The sequence below is a fragment of the Adiantum capillus-veneris genome, chromosome 9, assembly GCF_014529385.1.
Source record: "Adiantum capillus-veneris isolate H3 chromosome 9, ASM1452938v2, whole genome shotgun sequence".
Lineage (NCBI taxonomy): Eukaryota > Viridiplantae > Streptophyta > Polypodiopsida > Polypodiales > Pteridaceae > Adiantum > Adiantum capillus-veneris.
This window is the reverse complement of record NC_140939.1, coordinates 155,082,365-155,105,815: the sequence shown is the minus strand read 5'-3', so window position 1 is coordinate 155,105,815 and position 23,451 is coordinate 155,082,365.

The following is a 23,451-nucleotide window of genomic DNA, read 5'->3' as shown; positions in this document are numbered from 1 at the left end:
AAGCCATGACTGTGAAAAGAGCTAGGAGGGAGAAAGCTACACAATCAGATGATGAGAGAAGCATGAGAGGAGAAACTAGCAAGAGGCCATCCAGCCCACGACGGAAATTGGGCATCACCGACTTCTAGCTAGGGGAAAGTTCTAAGCCCTATGATCTAACATTGGATGTGGCAGAGCAAGGACCAAAGATTACATGGCCACAGCTACTACATCTTGTACCTAAAGTAAGGCGACAATGGTCTAAAATGGTAAGTACAAGAAGCTCCAAAACAAAGGTAGCCGGAGCAATTTCGGGATGCAACATGGATGACATCCTTCCAATTGTCGACGTAAACATAAAAGGAAAGAGGGTTGGAAACACCTACATTGATGGAGGTGCACAAATCTGTGTAATGAGCGAAGCTATGATGCTTCAATTAGGGCTCGAGGTTGACAGGCCTTCTCCATGCAAGGCAAAGATGGCAAACAACGCAAAAGTAAAGTGTGTGGGTGTGGTAAGTGCCGTGAAAATCAAAGCTTTCAACACTGAGGTAGAGGTAGATTTTTTTGTAATGCCTACTAAGGGGGAGGGCTATCCACTAATTTTGGGAAGGCCATGGTTGATGGCCATGAAGGCAAAACAAGACTGGGGTACTGGCCTTCTACGCATGACCGGTAAGAAAGGGGAGACAATCTACTACGACATGAGGATTGGCAAGCAGAAGCAAATGAATCTGGAAACATCGGCAGATGAAACCAGTAGCGAATCTTCCAGTTCTGAGGAGGAGACCACATCCACCGACGAAAGTGACAGTTCCATTGATGTGATGGGTATCATTATGAAGGATCCACAAAGGGTAAGCACAACTGGTGATCCATCACCAAAAGGGCAACCCAATGAAGAGGAGAGCAAATCACCTGGCCTAGGAGGAAGTAGGTTGAAGGGTATGTTGTCTACGGAATTAACACTTGAGAAGAAAGATAGTTTTTTGCAAATGTTGATGGGATTTCCTAACCTGTTCATTGACAACTATGAAAGAATCACGGGCATTACAGTGGTGGAGCATCATATTAAGCTGAAGGAAGGGGTAAGACCAGTTGTGCAAAAGCTACGACGACTGGGGGTCATACAAGAAAAGGCACTCTTGGTCGAGGTAAGGAAACTGCTGGAGGCGGGATTCATCTATCCTGTAGAAAACTCAGAATGGGTGTCACCCGTAGTGGTGACGCCTAAAAAGAATGGTAAGTGGAGGGTCTGTGCTGACTACAAACCACTAAATGCAGCTACAAAGAGAGACCACTTTCCTCTCCCTTTCTTGGATGAAATTCTGAATGAAGTAGCGGGTTTTGAATGCTATACCGTCTATGATGGTTATTCTGGATACTTTCAAATACGCATAGCCTTGGAAGATCAGCTAAAAACCAGTTTTATCACGCCATGGGGTTGTTTTGCATACAGGGTTATGCCATTTGGTCTCACAAATGCACCTGCCACATTCCAAAGATATGTCACATATGTTTTTCAACCGTTCTTTGGAACATCCATAAGAGTGTTCATTGATGATTTTTGTATATATAGCTCCCGTATTTCACATTTAGAAAAGGTAACTGAAGGTTTGGCCAGGTTGCAGAGCCTAGGTGGGCAATTAAATGTGGATAAATGCCACATTGGGGAGAGTAAAGTCATTCTACTAGGCCATGAAATTTCAGCAAAAGGTATCAACGCCGACCCAAGTAAGGTGTCTGCACTCATAGCCCTACCTTCACCAACGACCGCACGTCAACTGGTCTCTTTTCTACAAAAGGTGAGGTACTTAAGTAGATTCATACATCTACTATCACAACTTGTTCTACCACTGCAAAAACTCACTCAAAGATCAACTTTCACTTGGGACGAGGAAAGCGAACATCACTACAACAAGGTAAAGGAGGTCTTAGCCACTCTGCCAACTATCTCACCACCTAAGTGGGATGAAAATTTCTATGTCACCTCAAGTGTTGGTGATGACTCATTGGGGGCTGTGCTACTCCAAAAGGATACAACGGCATCTTTCATGAGGCCAATCTACTTCTCTAGTCGAATGATGACAGCAGGAGAGAAAGGTTTCACCCATGTGGAACACTTAGTCCTATCTCTTAGATTTGCAACTACAAAGTTTAGGTCATATTTGCTGCCTAAGCAATTTGTGATTCTAACCACGGATGAAATATTTCCCTATGTTGTACAACACATGGATGTGTCTGCTAGAATTACTAAATGGCTAGTTCGTCTGCAAGAGTTTGACTACACGGTACAGGTAGAAAGCACGACAAGGGCAAGTTTGGGGGGACTCATGACCTACCAAGTCTTTGAAAGGAAGGAGAAGCAATCTAAGAAGGAGAAGTCCGATTACCTCCAGTACCACCGATGGTAGAAGGAGCATACTCTCTCTACTTTGATGGAGCCTACAAGCGAGCGTCTGACAAAGCAGCTGCAGGCATAGTGGTCTTTGATGACAAAGGGACAAAGGTATTTTCGTTGGGCCAATTGTTAGATTCACATTCTAACAATGAAGTCGAGTATGCAGCACTAACCAAGGGTCTACAATGGTGCGTCTCACAAGGTGTACAACGCCTTAATGTATTTGGGGATGCTCTACTTCTGGTAAGGCAAGTAAATGGAGCATGGACATGCAAGAATCCTAGTTTAAGGACTCACTTAAGTGGTGTAAAAACCTTGTTGGGTAAGCTTGAAGAAGTTCAAATACACCATATCCCAAGGGCTCAAAACCAAGAAGCAGATGCCCTAGCAAGTGAAAGACTACAGGAAGTGGTGGTTGGAGCAATAAAACTAAAGCTCCCTCTATTTCAAGGAAGTGATGCCTTGCCTGACATCATGCATTTTTTGGAAACAGGGGAATGCCCATCAGATTTAACAAAGGGACAGAAGCAATGGCTGACGCGGAAGGCCACAAGGTATCGACTCATCAATGACGGTTTGTACTGTAAGGGTAAGGACCAAATACTCAGGAAGGTCCCTCTCTCTCAGGAAATCACGGGAGTAATTGCTAGCTGTCACGATGGGGTTTGTGGTGGTCACTTTGCCCTAGACATAACAAGTAGGAAAATCTTGCAGGCAGGCTTCATATGGCCTAGCCTCAACCGTGATGTACACCACTGGTACAAAACATGTAAGTTGTGTCAAAAGGCCGGCACTAGATCACTTATGTCTGAACCACAGACACCTATTCTCTCATATGGCCCATTTGAAAAATGGGGTATCGACGCCATTGGGCCATTACCTAGGGCCAACTCAGGAAAATTCTACATTATCATGGGGGTCGACTACATGACTAGATGGGCAGAGGCTACAACCACCACTAGAATCACAGCGGTAGAGGTAGCTAAATTTATCTACGAGCACATATGCTTTAGGTTTGGCACACCTTTAGAGATCATCTCTGATAGAGGGCCAGGTTTCAGAGCAGACTTGGTAGGAGAATTAATGCAGAAACTGGGCATTACAAGGAGGCACTCTTCACCATATTACCCTCAATGTAATGGCCTAGTTGAAAAGGTAAATGGAATGGTTTCTAAAATTATTACCAAGCAGGTAAACAATCATCCTAGAGACTGGGATAAGTATCTACTACCAGCTTTATGGGCCTACAGAACTTCATTTCGTACATCCTTGGGATTCACACCGTATCATCTAGTATTTGGTAAGGAAGCAATCTTGCCCATTGAAGTGCAACTACAAAGTCTCAGAGTAATGGCAAGCCAGCTTCAACAGCCCAACATGCATTTGAGAGATCACATCATCAACTTGGAAAGACTGCAGCTGGACAGAGAAGAAGCAATAAATTATTATGCAGCACAAGCAGAGCATAGACGGCTTAGCTTTAACGAGCATCTCCGGAAAAAAGAATTGAATAAAGGAATGTTAGTGCTCCGCTACGACAATCGCTTCGACACGCGCAAGGATAAGAAACTCCTACTCCGATGGGAAGGTCCTTTCATCGTCAGGAAAAAGTATGCCAATGGAAGCTACCAGCTTATGGAGGCTGATGGAAAACTTCATAAAACCAGGGTAAATGGTTGGCGACTTAAACCTTATTTTCTTCGATTTGACGAGGCTCCACCAATTGACATTCCAAATAAGGACACACCATTAGCCGCCACCTCCGACGATAATGATCAAACAGATGATCTAGAGACATGAATGCCTCTAGCCAAAAGGGGAGAGCTAATGATGGGGGCTTTTCACAAGCCAAGCTCCCATACCCCTCTTCTCTCGTCCCCACCCCATGAAAACCCCCTCTTAGGGAGGGAGTGATAAAAGGCATTCGAAAAAGTAAGAAAAAAATAAAGTATGATTATGTAAATATATGAGAAAGGTAAAATAGGCCACCTCATGCCTGCGGGGCAGCCCATCCCCACCTTGCCTCTTTTTTCTTCATTGTTGCCCCGCCGTGTGTCCCTTTTCCTCTCCTCCACTCAAAAGGTCAACCCCCTCTCTCTTCCCCTTGTCCTATCTCCTTTCTCTCTCCCCTCAAGCTACCCCATCTCTCACCAATAATGCATTATAACTCACCAATAATGCACCCTAACTCACATGCAACTTACCCTATCTTCAAAAATAGTATACCCCACCCCCCCTTTCTCTCTCCTATCATATCCCATGACCCAAATACCCCCCCTCTCTCTAGAGGACGCCATGTCTCTTGTCTTGTAGCTAAGTAACCTCCCCCACACTCACACACACTCAGTTTCACTAAAAAAGGTGCCCAAAGACCCATCCCCACCCGGAGGTTACCTGATTTTTCTTGTGTTCACACACATCTGCACACAGATTCACCTCTGAACACACTCCACTCTCTCCCCTCTCGTAATTACTTTATTCTCCATGTCACCTCTCACTTTTTTTCATCAAACCATCTCTCTCTCTTAGTCTCTCTCTCATGAGACTGCTGTTCTGGCACATATACACACAGCCAGACAAGTGGAGCCCACAGTCACATGGCCTATGTAGATAATGATTTCTTCATTTCTAAATTCTAGAATTTCTCCCCCCTCCTCCCCTATATAAAGAGGGTTCACCATCACACTAAGGACACACACACCATCACCAAAGAGTACACTATGCACTGTGTGTGCCTAGTGCACACACACACACCCACACGATCACCATCACCGCAATCACCATGCTTGTCTTGAGCATGACCTCTACACCCTTGGCTATGGAAGATGAAGGGCAACTATATGAAGGATGATGGCCATAATCCTCTTGCGAGTCTTCGCCATCAACTCCCACCTATCCGCCATGTGCTCTACCACGCTCTCCCTTCTCATTGCCCTACCCTATGATCCCCATTTCATCGCCTTATTCTCTAAATAAAGCTTGAGGTTTTGTGAGTATGTTTTCTTGCAATGTTTTGCCCATGTGAGGTGTGCGGAATCGCCACCTAGTTTTGTGTTTGGAGTGAGCTTGTGTATGTGTGAAGGGTGTGCGGATTCGCCATCCTTTTGTGGTGCCTAAGTACTAAGCTCCTATACCCCCTCCCTCACTCTCTCTCTCTCTCTCTCTCTCTCTCTCTCTCTCTCTCTCTCTCTCTCTCTCTCTCTCTCTCTCTCTCGATCTCACTCCCTTTCCTCTTCATCATTACTCCCAAGCATCCATCTCTCTTGGATGAAAACTTTGTTATAGTGGTGTGTTGTTTGCTTCCTAGCAGCTGAAGCTAGGTGGTGCCCCCTGTTTGCTTTACCATGACAGGCTCGAGGCGCGTCATTCGGTCCCCGGTGTTTTAGAGGCCGTCGAGGTTTGGGGTTCGCTTTGCTCTCGCCACCACACTTGAGCTAACAAAGAATGTAAACTCCCAACGTGGAGGCATGAGCATTGGTAGTTCTGCCAAAACCATTTTAATACAAGAAAAGTACTCTTCAAGCTCATCGAACCATGCAAACTCTACCTGTTGTGTCACCTTCTAGAGGGGGTAAAGTAACTTTGATGCCAAGTGAATGAAGCATGACATGTACTTCACCTTTTGAATAAATGAAATTATCTCCTTAAGACTCTATGGTGATGGTAGCTAAATGAGAGATTTTGCCTTTGTTGGATCCACCTCAATGCCTTTGGAAGAAACCTTGTGATTTGACCAAGCAAGATCACTTCATCCTCATCTATATGGCACTTGTCGGGATTGAGTTGACCTCCCATATCATATAGCTTCTTCAAGCCTTCTTCTACCTTTTGTAGATGCAATGATTTAGAGATATAGATGCAAAAATTATCTATGAATACTCTAATAGACTTCCCAAAGAATGTTTGAAACACCATGTTCATGAATCGTTGAAACGTTGCTAGAGCATTTGTCAAACCAAACGGCATGACTCTAAAAGCATAACAACCCTAAGGGGTGATGAAGGTTGTTTTTTATTGATCCTCCAATGCAATACCTATTTTAAAGTAACCAGAGTAGCCATCACATACCGTGTACTTTTCGTTACCTGTTACCTCATTAAGAATCTCATCTTGAAATGGGAGGAGAAAGTGATCTCTTTTTGTTGCCTCGTTGAGTGGACGATAATCAACACATACCTTCCACTTGCCATTATTTTTCGGAGTGACCACAACTGGAGAGACCCACTCAAAATTCTCTATGGGGTAGATGAACCCTACTGCTAGAAGCTTCCACACCTCTTTGAGTAGTTCTTGCTCTTTGATGACTCCTGACCTTCGTAGCTTTTGTGCTTTAGGTTTGGCCTCTAGCTTTACCTCAATATTGTGTTGAATGGCATCCACTCCACGTACATCTGTGTAATCTTTAGCAAAAAGCTTAGGAAACTTTCTTAGCACACTTTTGAACTCCTCTCTTTCCTCCCAAGTAAGAGTCTTTGACAACTTACCATCTAGCATTTCTTCATCATTCAAACTTTGGTTCTCCAGGGGACCTACCTCTTCTAAACCTTGGCAAGATGTCTCTTTGTTATTTGGCCTACAATTTACACCCGTGACTTCAATGGATGACTCCTCATCTGTAGTGCTACCACTGCTTTCTTCTTCCGGGGTGTCATCAGCCTCATCCCCGCTTTCACTTTGAGAAGATTCCTCATGGAGCTCCTCTTGACGTTTCTCCTTCATGTCAAAGGCAACTTTCTGGTGATTGTCATTTTTGCAAATCAACTTTCCACTTTCCCAATCCTGCAATGCTTGCATTCTCATTAGCCACCGTCTACCTAGGATAAATGGATATCCATTTCCCTTTGTAGACAAACCATATAAATCAAGAGCCTTCTTAATGCCAAAATCTTCCACAAAAACATTCTTACAAAATCCCAAACACCTAGCCTTGCTATTATTTTCCATTTTCACTTTGATTTCAGGCATCTCATGAATGTGCATACCTAGTCTTTGCATAAGGTCCTCTGTCATGATGCAAATTTGTACGCCCCCATCCACTAGACCCTTCCTAACTAGTTTTCCCTTGATATAGCAATCTAGCATAGGTGTAATATCCTCATTTATTTTGGCATGTGCAATTTTAACAAAAGGAACATTTTATTTCGTCCTTCTCCTAGTGCTAACTGACTTTGTTAACTCCCTCCTAACTTGTGGGCATACTGCAAGAAATTGAGGCCATGATATGCTTGGACCCTTACCTCTCATGTCCTCCATAAGGTTGTACGGAGCCATACCATGTCCAAGAGGGAAGTCTTGAAGATTGATGCGGCACCGGTTCCTCTTGGTTTCCTTGGTTTCCTTTGCTTTCTTTCCTCGTCCATGGTCACTTTGTGATGTTACTCCTTCCTTTTCCTTACCTTTCCCCCGACCACGTTTGATGCCATTTGCTTCAATGTCACCCTCTTTGGATTGTGTGACTTCTACAACATTGACATTTGGGTCAGGCAAAGGTGGTATTCCCTCTACTTGCCATTGTGGAGGTTGAGCAGCATTTGGTCTCTGCAAAAGCACCGGTTGCTGACTAGTGCCTTCACCTGCATTCACTGGGTAATTCAAGTTAGGTCTCCCCCCGAGGCCAAGGAAAATTATACATCCCATGTCCAGACTCTCCACAATTCCAGCATTCCAAGACTCTACTAGGTCGTGGCTCTTGCTCTTCTGACTTCTTTGCTTGTCCTTTTGGACCTACAGCTTGTGCAAGGTGAATTGAAAGGTTGCACAAAGATTCATTTAACTTCTCAATGACTTCAGTCGTTACCTCAGAAAGCTCCCAAGACATTGATGTTTGTAACTTACCTTTGGGTGTAAGGCCCTTTATTGGAACCTCTCCCCATAGGCACTTGAGTTTCCTATACTTCTTCAAAGCTATGGTTTCAGCTGCATCATGGGTAGCGAGTGCACCTGCCTCCACCTTTACCTGAAGATCAGGGAAGAGACCAGCTATGAACCTTTCCTTCTTTAAAAACTATGCACCATCACCTGGGTTAGCAACATTTCGTACCCATAAAGCCCAAAGACGTAGAAACTCTTGCTTATACAAGTAGTAGTCATCTAAGTCTTTTTGTTTATGAGAGACAATGTCTTGCCATAGTTTTTGAGTGTTTTATGGATCAAAGAAGTATCCCTTGAAACTAGTCACAACTTCTGTTTAATTTCCCTTAGCTTCCTCAGGCAAAGAGTCAAACCAAGTGCTAGCATCTTTCCTAAGGACTACCCCAAACATTTCTACATGTTCTTGATCAATTACTATCCTCTTGATACGGCAAGACTTGAAATTTTCTAAGATTAATTCCACATCATTCCCCAGGCTCTCCAAAGAACAAGGGGTAGCCACTCATTTGCCTAGTTGTATCCATGTTGCTGGTTTTACTCAAAAATTTCTTTTCCTTTAATTTTTTTTCCTTTTGCAAAATCAAATTTCAAAGTAGGATGAAAATGTAAACATCAAAGATTAGATCGTAGATAATCAATGGCAAAATGAACGGATTGACTGAGGCATTGATAGCTGCTACTTGCCTAGGTTCAAACATAAGACGGAAAACACGTTGAAATTGTAGCTTTGTGCCAACTACTACATGCACGTCTTGTCTAGCCAAAGGAATGAATGTACGATACAAGTCCTATTGATTCATTAACCTAGCTAAAACAAGATAAAAACATGCACATCAAAAGAGACATCATAGTCTACAATTGGGAGTATAGTAGGATTTGGGGATTGTAGAATATCTCCTAATGCCTCAGCACCAAAGAGGAATACAACACGTTGTTGAAAATAGATTTTCCTATCAATGCAAACATTTTTCCTAATTCCCTGCACCCAATGAAACTGATGAAATTGAATTGCATGAGAAGTATTAGGAGGTGGTGAATTGTTCATGTACAAACAACTAGGTTTTGGACACTTACCTTGTATATGATAACACAATCGCTCGTCCTCAGTGGGGGCACCAAATTGAGGCCGTCCAAGGCGGGCAACAAGAACAGTGGGCTCTAGACACCCTTCATGGCCCCCGTGCAGCTCAATGAGCTAGGGCACAACACAAACACAACCAAGCAAAATCCCTAGCCAAACCCAACTTAAAAAGGGCACCACCTAGTTATGGATACAAACTATGATGCAAGAGAGTGTCCTCAGACTTAAGGGAGACACGCAAAACACACACAAATGAGCAACAATTTTCTATAGAAGGAGGAGAGAATGAGCCATTGAGAGAAGGAGAGAGATGGAGAGTGAGGTTGCTCAAATTGTCTTGCAATTTGAGAGGTGAAAGAACACCTTGCTACACTGTCAAAGAGCATGCATGGAGACTACACCAACATGTGCTCAACACTTTGCCAACACAAACATCATCTTAGGTTGCGGGAGACCTCTCACCACTCAAACCTCTTACAATGAACTAGTATTACGCAATAAAAATCACCCACAACTCTTAATCTCACAAGCTCAACTGAGAAATTACGGCATACACATCACCTTGAATCTTTGATTGGCATTGCACAACCGGATGGAATATGAATTGGAGACAAAATCACACCTTTCGAGAATCAAAACCTCAAATTTATTGATGACTATAAGGATAGGTACAATGGTGTCTTGAGATGTGAAACTCTCACACTCTCTCACTTAGAAAATGTAGCATCAATTCTATAGTGCACTAAAGTGTGAATCTCACAGTATAGTGTCTACAACCAAGTCTCTCCTCACGCCTCTAGTGCTAAAATGCTATCTATGTATGTTTACAATGAAGGTAAGGGGTCTATTTATACGTTGGAGATCATTTATTTTGATTATGGCTAATTTGAATTACATGCTAACAAATTGAGCTTAGCATTTTTTGCATTTTCAAAATGGAGTGGCCTTTCTTATCTCCATGAGTCACATGCATGTGGGCTCAAGAGAGAGAGCATTATTAATGATGGTGAATGAAAAAGGAGAGGGAAAAAAAGAGGTAGAAAGAGAGTTCTACCACTACTTATCCTTACTTCCTTGAGGTGAGGTGCTTTTATCATTAGGGTTAGTGTTAGTAAGATAGTGATTATGACTACAATGAGGTGCATGAAAATGATAAATTCCTTAATAAGGTATTGAAAATTAGGGGGATAGATGGAATCGGAAAGGAGGTTCACCTAGTGACACTGGTGGATGAAACGTCAATGTGAGAGAGTCGCGGTTGATGCTGACGTTGCGTGGATTTGAAGACCTCAAGGTCCTTTTGATGAAAATCCTTCATTTGTAGAGATAAATCATATCCAATTTGCTGTTTTTTTGTAATTTTCATGGTGGTAAAGAGGGAATGTGAATATGGGAGTAGGTGTAGAGATATATGAGAGTATGTGTGTATATATCATGGAAGCTATGGTGAAGAGAGGGAATGAGGATGGTGAAGAAGGTGATAAGAGTCATGGAATGTGCACGTTTGGGTGTGGGAATGAGAGGGAGGAGTGTGTATGTGTGAGTAGGTGTGTGGAAGGGTGAGAGAAAATAGGAAGACTTCTGGTTGTATGAAGTGGAAGTTTTGAAGTCGGCCATAAAATTTATTTAAAATCGCCCATGACTTCCAAAATTTTGAAAACATTATGAAAAATACTTCAGCTTATGAGCTACATTTTCTCTTCTGGAAATATCCTCAAATTTTGATCAGAAGAGGGCACCAAAATTCAAGCAAAAAGTTGTCTCTGCAACACCTCATAAGGCTTGAAGTGGGCCACTATTTGATTCTTTTTCCTTTGTAGCTTCCAACTGAGTCCCCCCATACATCAACCATGACCTAATTTTGCCAAGGAGATTGCACACATGTATGGTATAGGATAACGATCAAATATAATATATATTTGTGGGTCAAGAAGAATAGGTTAGCTAGTCATGCATCTTATGAAGAAATGGACACATGGGATGCATGGTGGCAACTAAAGATATATATGTGAAAAAATAAAAGGAGTAAAATCATGGGGGAAGGGACCCTCAATTATACTCTAGTTTGAGTGATTTATGGAATTTATTTGAAGATGAAACCTATGTACTTGTGAATATTTATCTGGGAGGAGTGGAAAAATATGACGGAGCCGATAAGGTGATTGGTGAATTCGAAGTCACGCAAAGTTTTTTCAAGGCTTGTGTGAGTAAAGCTTAAGGGATAGAATGATAGTAAAACATGTATAAGGAATGACACGCAATGGAAGCTAGCATACTTAGGCCTGATAATGCACACCTAGGAATATATATTTACATAAATACAGAATTTTGAAAAAAAAAACCTTTATACTTAGGTCCTTTATTTGATGGATAATATTTACATGTAAAGAGAACCGTAATATTATAAATTCAATTTTTTGTCTCCTAGCCCAATGACTCGCTCAATGATTTAATTAAAAAATGTGATAAAAATCCTAATCGCACACGCTATTTACAATAAAAAAGCGAGCCTGGTCATTGTGCTAGGGTGTTTTTGTGGGGTGAAGTGGCTTTTTAAAAGATTTTATGAGAGCCAAAAACACGGCTATCAACGCGGGCCATTAACGGATCTCAAAAAAATCTTCCATGAGAGAGAGCAAGATCCTCTTGCCTGGTGGTATATTTCCCCTTCCTCTCTTGGTCGTCGGAGATCCAGTTCAAGAGCCTCTTCTTGCTTCGAGTACTTTCGGGTACTTCTTCTTATTTTGGTTGTCAGATGTCCCCTTTCCTGCTCATGCAAGAGGAAGAGAGAGCGAGCTCCTTGCTTGGTCATCAGAGCTTGTAACATTTAATGGCCTAGTAACTTGTGTGTAGTGGAAAATAGCATAGACATACTGAGCATTTCATTAGAATAGATTCCTAATGAGCATAACAAGAGTGCTTGGATGGAGAGAGCAACAAAAAGCATAACACCTAGTTAGATAGGCATGAACAATACTTCATAAGAGAGAGAAATAAATCTATTGACAACAATTGAGGACCGAATTTATATGGAGCCGGTCCCCCCCTCCAAAAGGCTTTGTATTATAGGTTTCCCCCATCAAGGGAAACGTTTCACAATATAATTCTTGGTGTTCCTTCAATAACTAGCTAGTGCAATGAAGATGGAAGCTTCAATCACTAAGCAAACACTTTAAAACACAACATCAATTCCCTCACGGTCTCAGACCCAAGACCTCACACACCTTCAAAGATGGTGAGAGGTAGCAAGGTATGAGAGTAGATTGAGAGGAAGAAGGAGTAGTCTTATGAGAAAGAAGTATATCTCCTCACCTAATCACCCATAATATCTTAGCATAGCTTAGTAATTAGCATGGTAGAGGAGATGAGCATGCATTGAATCTTGGCTCTTGGTTGGATTTGCATCGCAAAGCCAAGATTTGTTGGTGTAGGCCTCCTTCTCACAAGCTTGGAGTAGGTGATGACCTTTCCATTAAAGCTTGAGAAGGAGAGATAGAGAGTCTTCTTGCTTCACACATGAGATTGTGTGAGAGTGTGTGTGATAATGCGTTGACAAAATCAGCCCCCTCTCTCTTGGTTGACCCCTCTTGCAAAATACTCATGTTGACACCCCGTTGGACCCTACAAAGCTTAGCCAATGAAAATGGAGAAGCATAAGTGATAGCCTTGTGACATGTGTCCCCCTTTCCCCTTTTGTGAGAGCTTTAGATGATTAATTAATTCAATTAAACTCTCATTGGACCCCTTTGTCTTTTGGCCAATAGGAAGCAGGCAAGCCATTGGGCTGCTAAATGCTCAATAGACCCCTTGGGAGACTGTCCAATAGTCTTCTAGAGAGCTTACTTCTCATTGGTTCTTTTATTAAGTGTTTTTAAATGAATTAATATAGATTTACTCTAGGCTAATTCTCATTGGTCCACCTCTATGGCCTTCCAATAGGATTTGAGTGCACCTTGTGTGCAATTATAGGGTTGGGGAGCTAACATGTGTCCATTATGCCCTTTGTGTAAAGGTGTTAGCAGCAAGCTAACTTAGATACCATTTTTCAGAGCTCTCATTGTAAAAAAGTTTACTATTTTGATGAATCAAGAATATTGTAACTCTTATTTTTCGGATAATTTTTGTCATTGATGAGCCGGGGCTACAAGCTTCCAGATTGTATCAATCTGTCTTTACCTATCTTTAGTTAGAGCTCCCAGATTATTAGTTTTGACCAGCAAAAATCTTGGCTAAGGTATGAAAGCCAATTTTTGTAAGTTATTATCAAGTTTTGGATAATGAAATACACAGCTTGAGTTGACGGTGCTCACTTCTCTCCTTCTCGCACTTCCTACTCCATCCTCAGTTGTCACATTGCAGTTGCACCTGTTGCATTGAAACCGCAGGTAAGAGCTCTACGCATTGATGTAAACATTTCACAATATTTCGTAGCTTTTGGCGTTGTCGACCTCCAGCCTAATTTCATCATAAGTAGAAATTTACACTTCAAAATAAAAAACTACGTATAGGCGGGGTATTGGGGCATCATTGCTAAGCATTTAGATGCATTCTGGGTCGAAAACGACTAGGTAAAAAATCCACTACTGTTAATAATTGCGATTTTTGCACTTGACCTAAAATGAGATTTGAGACCATAAGCATGTGTGCTTAGGTCTTATAAACATGTCCTAGAAGTTTCGTTACATTGGATATCATGATGCTGTAACGGATGTGATTTGTTTACCGATGAGCGATTGGCTTTTGGTGATTTCAGTCACTTGAGTGTAGCTTGAGTTAGATGCGATTTATTTGTTGTTTTCCAAGAGATTGACAACCTTTTGTAGCCTCTATACACTAGTCGAATGAGATTCGTCCCATGGATTGACAATTTAATCGTGGCTCTCGCTACATCTGCAATAAGATAGGAGTGAGGTTAGACACCCGTCCCACATTTGGCCTCACTGTAGGAAACCGAAAAGACCTAAACTAGGGGAAAACACGAGCGTCTTGTGAAGTTATCCTTTAACTTCCTCTAGGATCCCCTAGAGTAGAAACTTTCTTCTTAAAACCGCATAGCTTAAGATTGTCGTCTTTTGCTGTGTAGAGGTAGCTTGGAAGTAATCGTACTTTGATGAGTACCTTTATGATTGTAGGATTGTAGAATTAGATTAGGTTTTTTGAATGATTGATGGACGAGACAAGTCTTAAGATCAAGGCTCAGAAAACCATAAAAGACAAGAAAACGAGTGTTTGTGGATACTTTCCACAAACCCATTGCAGTAGAATCTAGGAGTAGGGTAGGTAGGATCCGAGGTGGGTTTCAGAACATTGCTCTCTCTTAAAGAATCAATTGTGATTTGTTATATGAAGCTGCAGAATTTCAGGTCTACGTCTAGAAATAGCACCGAAAGACTGTTAACAAGTAAATCCAACTGGAGAGTATGCTTAAAAGTTGTATGAACCAGTGGGTAAGCTCAAGGACACATTGAGGTAAAACTTCAAGAGTTTGCAAAAACTCAAATTATTTACTTTTTCTTGATATTTTAGGCCAAATTAAGTTTTGACTTAACTTAGAGGCTTAAAATAGCTCATGAAAAGATTGTCCAGTGAAAAAGTTCAAAAAAGTGTTCATTTTGGGCCTAAAGTAAATAATCACGATTATTTACTTTCAACTCAAAGGCGCGTAGGTGTTTTTCCTCATAAATCTCATGCACGACGTCTGCCTACTATTATCCAGTCGCCATTGCTAAGCTCTGAAGTTTCGTCACTACAACCACAAACTTCTTCGTCTGAGGAAACTACTAATTACTATCTATCTTTACCAGCTACACTAGGAAACGCATTTGAAGCTTCAAGTAAGTCTTCTTTTTCTTCCTCTATTGAGTCATCGTCTTCACGGTGTATGGGTAGGAAGAAAATTTCAGAAAGAATGCAAGAGACTGTAGAGGAAACCCAAGCACTTATTGTTGCTGCAAAAGCTTCTCTTCCACTTATTCCTCACAGTAAAATACAATACTATGTGTTCACTAAGCAAGTGAAGGCATTACTCTGGTTGTGGGACTTGCATGTGGTTGTGCAAGCCACAAGAATCAAGTTTGACATAGCTATCATTAGACAGGTTCTTGATACCTTCGATGTGGAGGATGGAAGTGCTATGGTCTATGGTAGAAAGGTGTCGGTAACACCTAAGAATATTTCTTTTTCATTCAAAATGCCAAATGAGCCAAAGCCATCTATAGCAACAGCAGAACAGATCAGTGCAGCTCTGAAAGAAGTTGATGCTTCCAAGAAGAAACACAAAGCCAGTGCGCAAGGGGTTCCAGTAGTAGTTCTGGACATTCTTGTTGCTTACCACTTTGTAGCTGAAGTTGTGAGTCTCAAAAACAACCCAACTTACGTGTCAGAAAAAATGTTTGCTATGTTACTAGCAAAAATATTGGATGCCACAGTTCCAATCAATCTATGTCAGATTCTATCACATAATGTACTTTAGCAGACTGCTAAGTTGAAATCCCAAAAAAAATTCAAAGCTTGGTATGTTTGGCAGTTCCTTTATTGGGCAACTTCTCCGAATACTCATGACCAGGTAAGGATGGCTTGGAGCCAGAAGCCCTTTGTGGTAACTAAAAATGTGGAATTGTCATTAGATGAAGAAGCCCCAGATAACCAGTTAGCCATCATTGGGCAAAAGAGGAAAGCCACGCAAGAGGAGGTTGGCAATTTGAAAAATCCAAAAACTACATTGGCTAAAAGCAGTGCTTCCTTAGGCAGCTAGAAAGTCAAGTAAAAACAGTGTCTGTTGAAAGAACTCCAGTAGACCATACTTCAGTTGGTCAGTCAGAACAACCTCTCATCCAGACCACTGGTGGAATCAGCCAGACAACAGGGCAAGCTTCGGCAACCATTAGTGCAGAAAAAGACCAGTCAGATAGGACCAGTGCTGAGCAGTTAGCAAGTCAGACTGATAAAGGAAAAGTACCAGCGGTACCTTTGAGCCACTTGGTAAGGTTTCCATTCCTTACAATGAGGCGTCTCTACATTTGACCAAGAAGGACCGATTACAACAGCTACAGACTCATCCTCTCAAAGGACGTCTACTCCTGCACAAATCTGATTACACTACACTGCCATATATGGCTCCTGTCCATAGTTTATGAACCAATTGCATGTGACCCAGCCACAGTGAATGATGTATGTTCTGTACTTATTCAATCATCCTGGAACACTATTGTGAATGCCATAGGACAAATGTTGGATGCCTCAGTGTCAAATGATGAATTGACCAAGTTGAAAGCTGATCTGAGGGAGACTGGGCAGCAAGTTGAAAAGCTGGAGCAAGAGAGAGGAGCCCAGTCCCTGTGGCACAGTGTATTTGAAAATCAATCAGCTAGGACCATTCAGCACTTAGAAGATAAGTTGTCCAAGATGGCGTTTGAGATGCGGACGCTTCGAGAAGAAAAGGTGGAGGCTGAAAGAGCTACTGACAGATTCAAAACCATGCTGCAAATGAAGAGAGTTGATTTCAACTCACTGCTGACTAGTCAGACTACCTTGAAGGACACTTTATCTGAAAGATATATCTATAATAATTTGGCAGAGATACTGAATCCAGAGGGGAATTTTGTTTTTAATATTAGATAATCTAAGAGTGCTTATGGAAACAATACAAAGTGATTTGTAGGAGAAACTCTCTGAATACAACAGTGCTTTGGCTATCTTGGATTATATTGAGCAGCAGAACAGCCTCGATAAGGATGACGATAAGGCAGCAGAAGAGGAAGAGAGGGAGGATGAACCAAAAGAAAGGCATGATGATGATGACTCTCCTCCATCTCCACCTTCAGGATTTGGTGTTGGTGGAGCAGGGGCCACAGGAGGAAGTCAGCCCAACACAGACCAGCCAGACCAGTATGAAGGTTAGCAATCGGGTAATCAGCAAGTTGGAGATCAGCAACCCAGCAACACTGGGAATTCACCAGTGCATCAGTCACAGCATAGTACGGATGAGAAAGGGAAAGGCAAAGCTGTGATTGAGTTTTTAAAAGGTGATGAGAAACATTCATTGCAACTCATCACACTGAATAGGAGACCAAGACATCAGCAAGCTCCTTTAGCCAGGAGGTATTTGAAGGATAATGATCTTTTGTCTGATCTGGAATCGTTTCAATGATTGTATGTTGGCGCCAGGGAAATGGTCCAACATTGGAAATCAGCTGCTTTCCATGACCAAGAGGTGTGCCAACTACCTGAGCATCCTAGTAGAATTCAACTGCTAGAAAGAGTACTTGAATGGGTACTAAACTCTTGTGAAAAATAGCTACTCCACACTGGCACCGGCAGTCTACTGCATATTGTCATTCCCTAGCCATTGAATTAGAACTCCTGCTGGGGAATAGGCCAACCTATAAATGTATGAAGGATGTCAGAGGTCAATTAAAAGAGGTTAAACTACAAATACAAATTGGCAAGAGAGTTCTGGACCAAAGGGTACAAGCGTATTCTTGAAGATCACGCTACCACCAGTAAAGGACCTTCAACTCAAATGACATAGGAGAACAAGCAACTGCTCTCCAAATATTGTTTCAACTGGTCAAAGTAACTAGTGAGGCAGTCCAGGGCGGGCAACAAGAAGAGCAACCTCCAGACACCCTTCAAGGCTCCCGTGCTACTCAATGGGGCTAGGGCACAACACAACACAAACCAAAACAACAAACCCACAGCCAAATCCCAACTACACAAGGGGCACCACCTAGTTTAAGAGAGAACTAGGATGCAAAAGAGGAGAATCGTTAGAGCAACCCACAAACAAGCAAGGAATTTACACTAACACTAACACCAATGGAACACTCTCACACACTAAAACACGAGAGAGAGAGAGAGAGAGAGAGAGAGAGAGAGAGAGAGCGAGATGGTGTACAACTTAGCTTCAACTTTATATTTTGCACAAAAAGGAACTTAGAGCTTGCGGAATCAAGTGACAAGATTTGGTTATAGCATCACTAGCACATTGTCTTAGGGTTATGGGAGCCCTCTCACCATCCACCCTCTTACAATGGTAGCCAAACAATAGCCAATGAATCACAAGCAACAAAACAACAACCTTCAATGAAACAAGTCACCTTATGAAGTTGAATGAGTTTGCCAAGCCAAATTGGAGGAGAAGCGTGAGCCTTTGGACATGAATTGCACCCAAAACTACCAATTCATTGATGTTGAGGTAGATACAACAATGGTAGGAAGAATATCTTCTACTCGCACTCACTCAAACTAGCTCAAGCTTTTCTATGCACCAAGGTGATGGTGTATAGAAAGCTTACTCTCTCTTTACAACCAAGATAGAACTGGCGTGTGGTACGCTCAATCTAGTGTGCAATGGTATAGTGATGTCTTTTACAAGGAGGAATGGGTTCTATTTATAGGTTTTAGAAGCCTTGATTAGGATTAAGCCTAATCAATTTTATTAGGAAAGATCCAGGATTATGAATTTTTATGAATTTCAAATGAGAATGGGGTCTCTCTTTTCTCTTGAGTCACATGGATGTGGGCTCAAGTAAGAGAATTATTGATGTGGTGAAAGGAGAGAAGCTTCCATGGGAGTGAGTGAATTTGGTTTACTTGTGCGGTTGCCTACTCCATATGTTGATAGTGTGGGTGCATTTTTACAAGAGAAGTTAGTTGTTAGTGGTATTAATCACTATAATTGTTAGTGATACATTTACAATGGGTAGGATGAGTTGATTTGATGAAGGAAGAGGGGTGAATTAAAAGAGAATCATTGAGATGGTGAAGCTTTGAAGAAGCTTGAACTCACCCTTGTGTAGATTGTGGAAAAAAATGACCGCTGGTCTTCTTCTTCTTCTTTGCTTCTTTACGCCGCCGCCACGGTTGACCGCCACGATGAAAAAAGGATTTGTTGATGAAAAATCCTCAATTTGCAGAAGTTATCATGGTTAAGGTGTTGAATTTTAGATATTTTTAGGAGAGGTAAATGAAATTGTAACATAGAAGCAATAGAGAGAGACATGGAGAGGGTGTATGTATGTAGAGGTTCATAAAAGAACTATAGGGATGAGAGAGAAGGATAATGGTGAAGAGGGTGGGAGAAGCCATGGAAATTGAAGGTTTGAGTGAGGGAAGGAGAGGGAGGGATGTGTAAGAGTGAGTAGGTGTGTGGAAGGGTGAGAGAAAAGTGGGCAGACTGGGGTCCACTCAAAAAATCATAGCTCACCGTTGGTAGCTCTAAAAATCATGAAAAAATTTGAGGTGATTATTCAAAGCGTGGGCTACATTTTCTCTTTTGACCACTGCTCCAAATTCGGAGTGGAAATAGGTGCCAAAATTCTCATCAAAAAGCCTGTTTTTATGTCTGCAAAAGTCTTTTAGTGGACCCCTCCTTTGTTGAATTTGTACAATGCATCCAAGAGTGAGCCCCTCCTTTGTCATATCATAATACAAAGCATCCAAGTTGCCCTTGACCCATGCATGGAGGAGGATTATTGGTGAATAAAGAAATATATACATGGTGGGACTAGTGTATGGACTATTCATGGACTTTAGCTCAATGAGCACATGGTGTTAGAATAATGAGTAAAAATAATATTAAAAATATGGAGGAGTTATGGATATGGAAAGATATTGGAATCATATGATATGGTCCCTCCTTGAATTATTTTGGGTGAAAGAGGAAAAGGTATGCAAGTAAATAATATAATAAACGTAACCAATGAGTAGAAATCAATTTTTTATTTTCACGAGGGTGAGGGTGAAAATGTGGGAGTGATTTGTATAAAGGAAAAATATGAGGTTAGAGTATGTACATATTGGCAAAAAATATAATTATGGTGTAAGAGGATGAAAGAAGGTGTACATAAGTTTAATAAAACACACACCTAAGTAGAAATATTTAAATAAAATACCAAAATAATTATAAAAAATCCCTATATCTAGGCCATATATACAATGAAATATTTACACACAAAGAGGCCATAATATACTTTTATTTTTTTATTTTTTTATTTTTTTGGCTCAACTAGCCCAGTGACTAGCTAGCTGAGGATTTTATGAATTTGGTAGGGTGAGGTAGCTTACTATGGCAATTATGGAAAGCCGAAAAACGGCTATCACTAGAAAAATGATGCAGCAGGAGAATCAAGTTGTCCTCAATTTTTTGGAATTCATACCCAATTCTCTAGTCCTCCTGTATGCTTTACCAGCCAAAGAAGCAGAGTTGCCTAGGTTTTTCCCAACACTATATCCTCAACATCCAGAACCAGTAGATTGGCTCACATACTACAATATTACTGATGATCTTCAGGATTGGTATGAGCGATCTACTATCGAATGGAAAACCTGGTAAACACTGCTCAATGATGCTCTTCAATTAAATGATCCTGGGGAACTAAAGGAGGAGATACAGAGGATTAAGTTGTGTATGGGACAATGTAAAATCCAACTTAGAGGTCTCACCAAGATCACAAACCAGCTGTTGCAACTTATTGCGGAGTCCTCTAAAATCCCTGAAAAGGATATTACGGTTAAACTAGGCCTAGGACCACAGTATAGAGAGATGGCCGAGATTCTCTTTGAAGCTAGGATTAAAACAAATCATCCTCTTCCAAAAGGATGGATCCATACAGATTCGCATTGTCACAAATTGGCGAGAACTCATCTAGCAAAAGGCAAACGCACACTCTATGATCCCGACACCAAAACCTATCATCCTCTCATGCCTTATGAAGTAGAAATGACCACAGAAAGGAGGGGTCAGGTTGAGCAGGAGGCCATTTATAGATTTATCCAGAAGGAAAATGCTTGCACTGGGACTTTGAAAACACCAACACGATCAAAGGGAAAGAGGAAGAGGGTTCAGTGGAAGGATACTGGGTAGTTCCATCTCAGAATCCAATGGTGGATTTTTCCAGCCGTTCTCAGAATTAGACGTGGATTTTTCCATCCAATTTCAGAATCAGATGGTGGATTTCTTTAGTAAGGTGTTGGCGTTTCTTTGGTTGGACACCCATGGAATTACAACTATAGGGGTGTCAAGCACTCAACAAGGATGAAGTATGGTATAAAGCTCGCAATACCAGGAGAGCTAGCCACTTTAGAAGAATACTATCATGAGGAACATAGGCCAACTCAGGAGGAACATCGGCCAACTCAGCAAGCAGGCAAAGAGGTTCCTCAACACTTCAGAAAGATTAGACGGTGGATTTTTTTTAGAAATTTTGGAGTCTTACCAAAATTCAAGAAAGAAGGGAAGGATGTAGACGGTGGAGACAGTCTTAATAGATGGAAATCATCTCTTGGAAGCGGAACAGTGGACCAACCAGTAATTACCATGGTGGTTACCACAGTAACCTCAAGAGGTTGTAAATAAGACCCATTACATTGTAATCGGGATGATTGTACTTTGGGCTATTTTCACTCTTTGACTTCTTACTTCTAGTCTCTTGGTTCTAGTCCTCGAAGCTGTCTTGAGTGACAATCTCTTCACTTGTAAATCTACTCTGCAGTCATTAATACAGTGGTCCATTAAGCTTCAGTTTGTAATACCCTGTATACGTAAACTCTGAATCTGAATCTGAAACACTTTTCCAGTCATTCAATCTGTTCCTAGTTCCAGTAGAGTATTTCAGTTCAGTAATTAGCTCAGTGTCTATATTCCATTGATCTCATTAACTGAACACTAGAATCAGCTATCTGAAGAGATCAGCTCCAATTACACACACACACACACACACACATAAAAATAAAGCATAAGAGATGAAGGAACTTAGCTAAAACATTCTGTTTCTTTTTCTAGATACACACATCCATAGATACATAGCACAACATAATCCATGAGACACTCAACTCATCACCTATGTAGTGATAGACCATATATACCGATAATCAATATCAAGGGGCACGTGTTAGCCAACCATTAAACATCATGTCCTCTACATCAACCAATCAAGTAGACTGCTCTACTGAGGTGCTTATAACCAAAATACATTAAAATTTGTCTATCTTTTGTTTAAAAAGAAACTAGATGTTTAAATAGTCAACATGCTCTTTGTAAGACTTTCAAAGACATAAAAATGGAAATACTTTGTTACTTTTGACAAATCTTCGATGCTCAGGAATTTAGTAAGCACTGTTTGTTGTGTCAAAGAGAGGGCAAACCATTGAATGTAGACAGGATGCCCTTGCAACCTTTGGAGCCATTTCCAAAGTGGGGATTAGATTTTGTTGGTCCCATCAAGACACCTGCAAGGTTTACACAGAACAGGTACATCTTGGTTGCAACTAATTAGTGCACGAAATGGGTAGAAGTTGTGGCTTTGAGAGATAACACAGCAAGGAGTGTGGCAAATTTCTTTTATAAAAATATTATGACCAAAGGATGGTGGTGGATGAGTCCAAAGAGGAGGATGAGCCAGAGACGCTTACACCCATCAAGGCTTTACCACCTTCAAAAGAGGAAGTAGTCCCAGAGTACACTTTCTTGGACTTCAGGTATGATTTAGTGGCAAATGAAGAGAATACTCCATGGTTGAAGAAAATAGGGTTACTGAACTTTGCAAGGTTACCCTGGATGAGTTGGAGGCAGAATTAAAGCATATACAGGCAAATGATAGACATATCTTTGCAAAAGATTATTTGACTAAAGGACTGATTGCAAAGGTGTTTGATATACCTACTGTAGATGCAACAAAGCAACTAAAAAAGACATGACAAATGCTTTTGGACTGTCTCAAGGTGGGAGGCATTACTATCAACTTATCAGGAATGAAGAACCAAGTGAGACTACAGCAGGTGAAATGGTTTCTTGAAAGAATATTTATATTGGTGAAGTCAGAGTATATAAGAAGGGAAAATTATGGCATATTGTTAGCAGCTGAGACTGGCAGGAAAATTGGATGGGCAAACATCCTGTTTGACAGGATCAAGTTTGAAATCTATACCAAGCAGAAGAGAAAGGATAAAACTACAAAAGTTGGGCCATATTTGGCAGCAGTTTTTCCATATGTGAACAACTAGAGTATTTTGCAGGGGAAAATTTTTCCAGGGACAGGACAGCTGATTGAAGACTTGGGATATGCATTAAGGAAGGAAAAAAGACAAAATTTGCATCAGGAACAAAAAAGTTTTCATA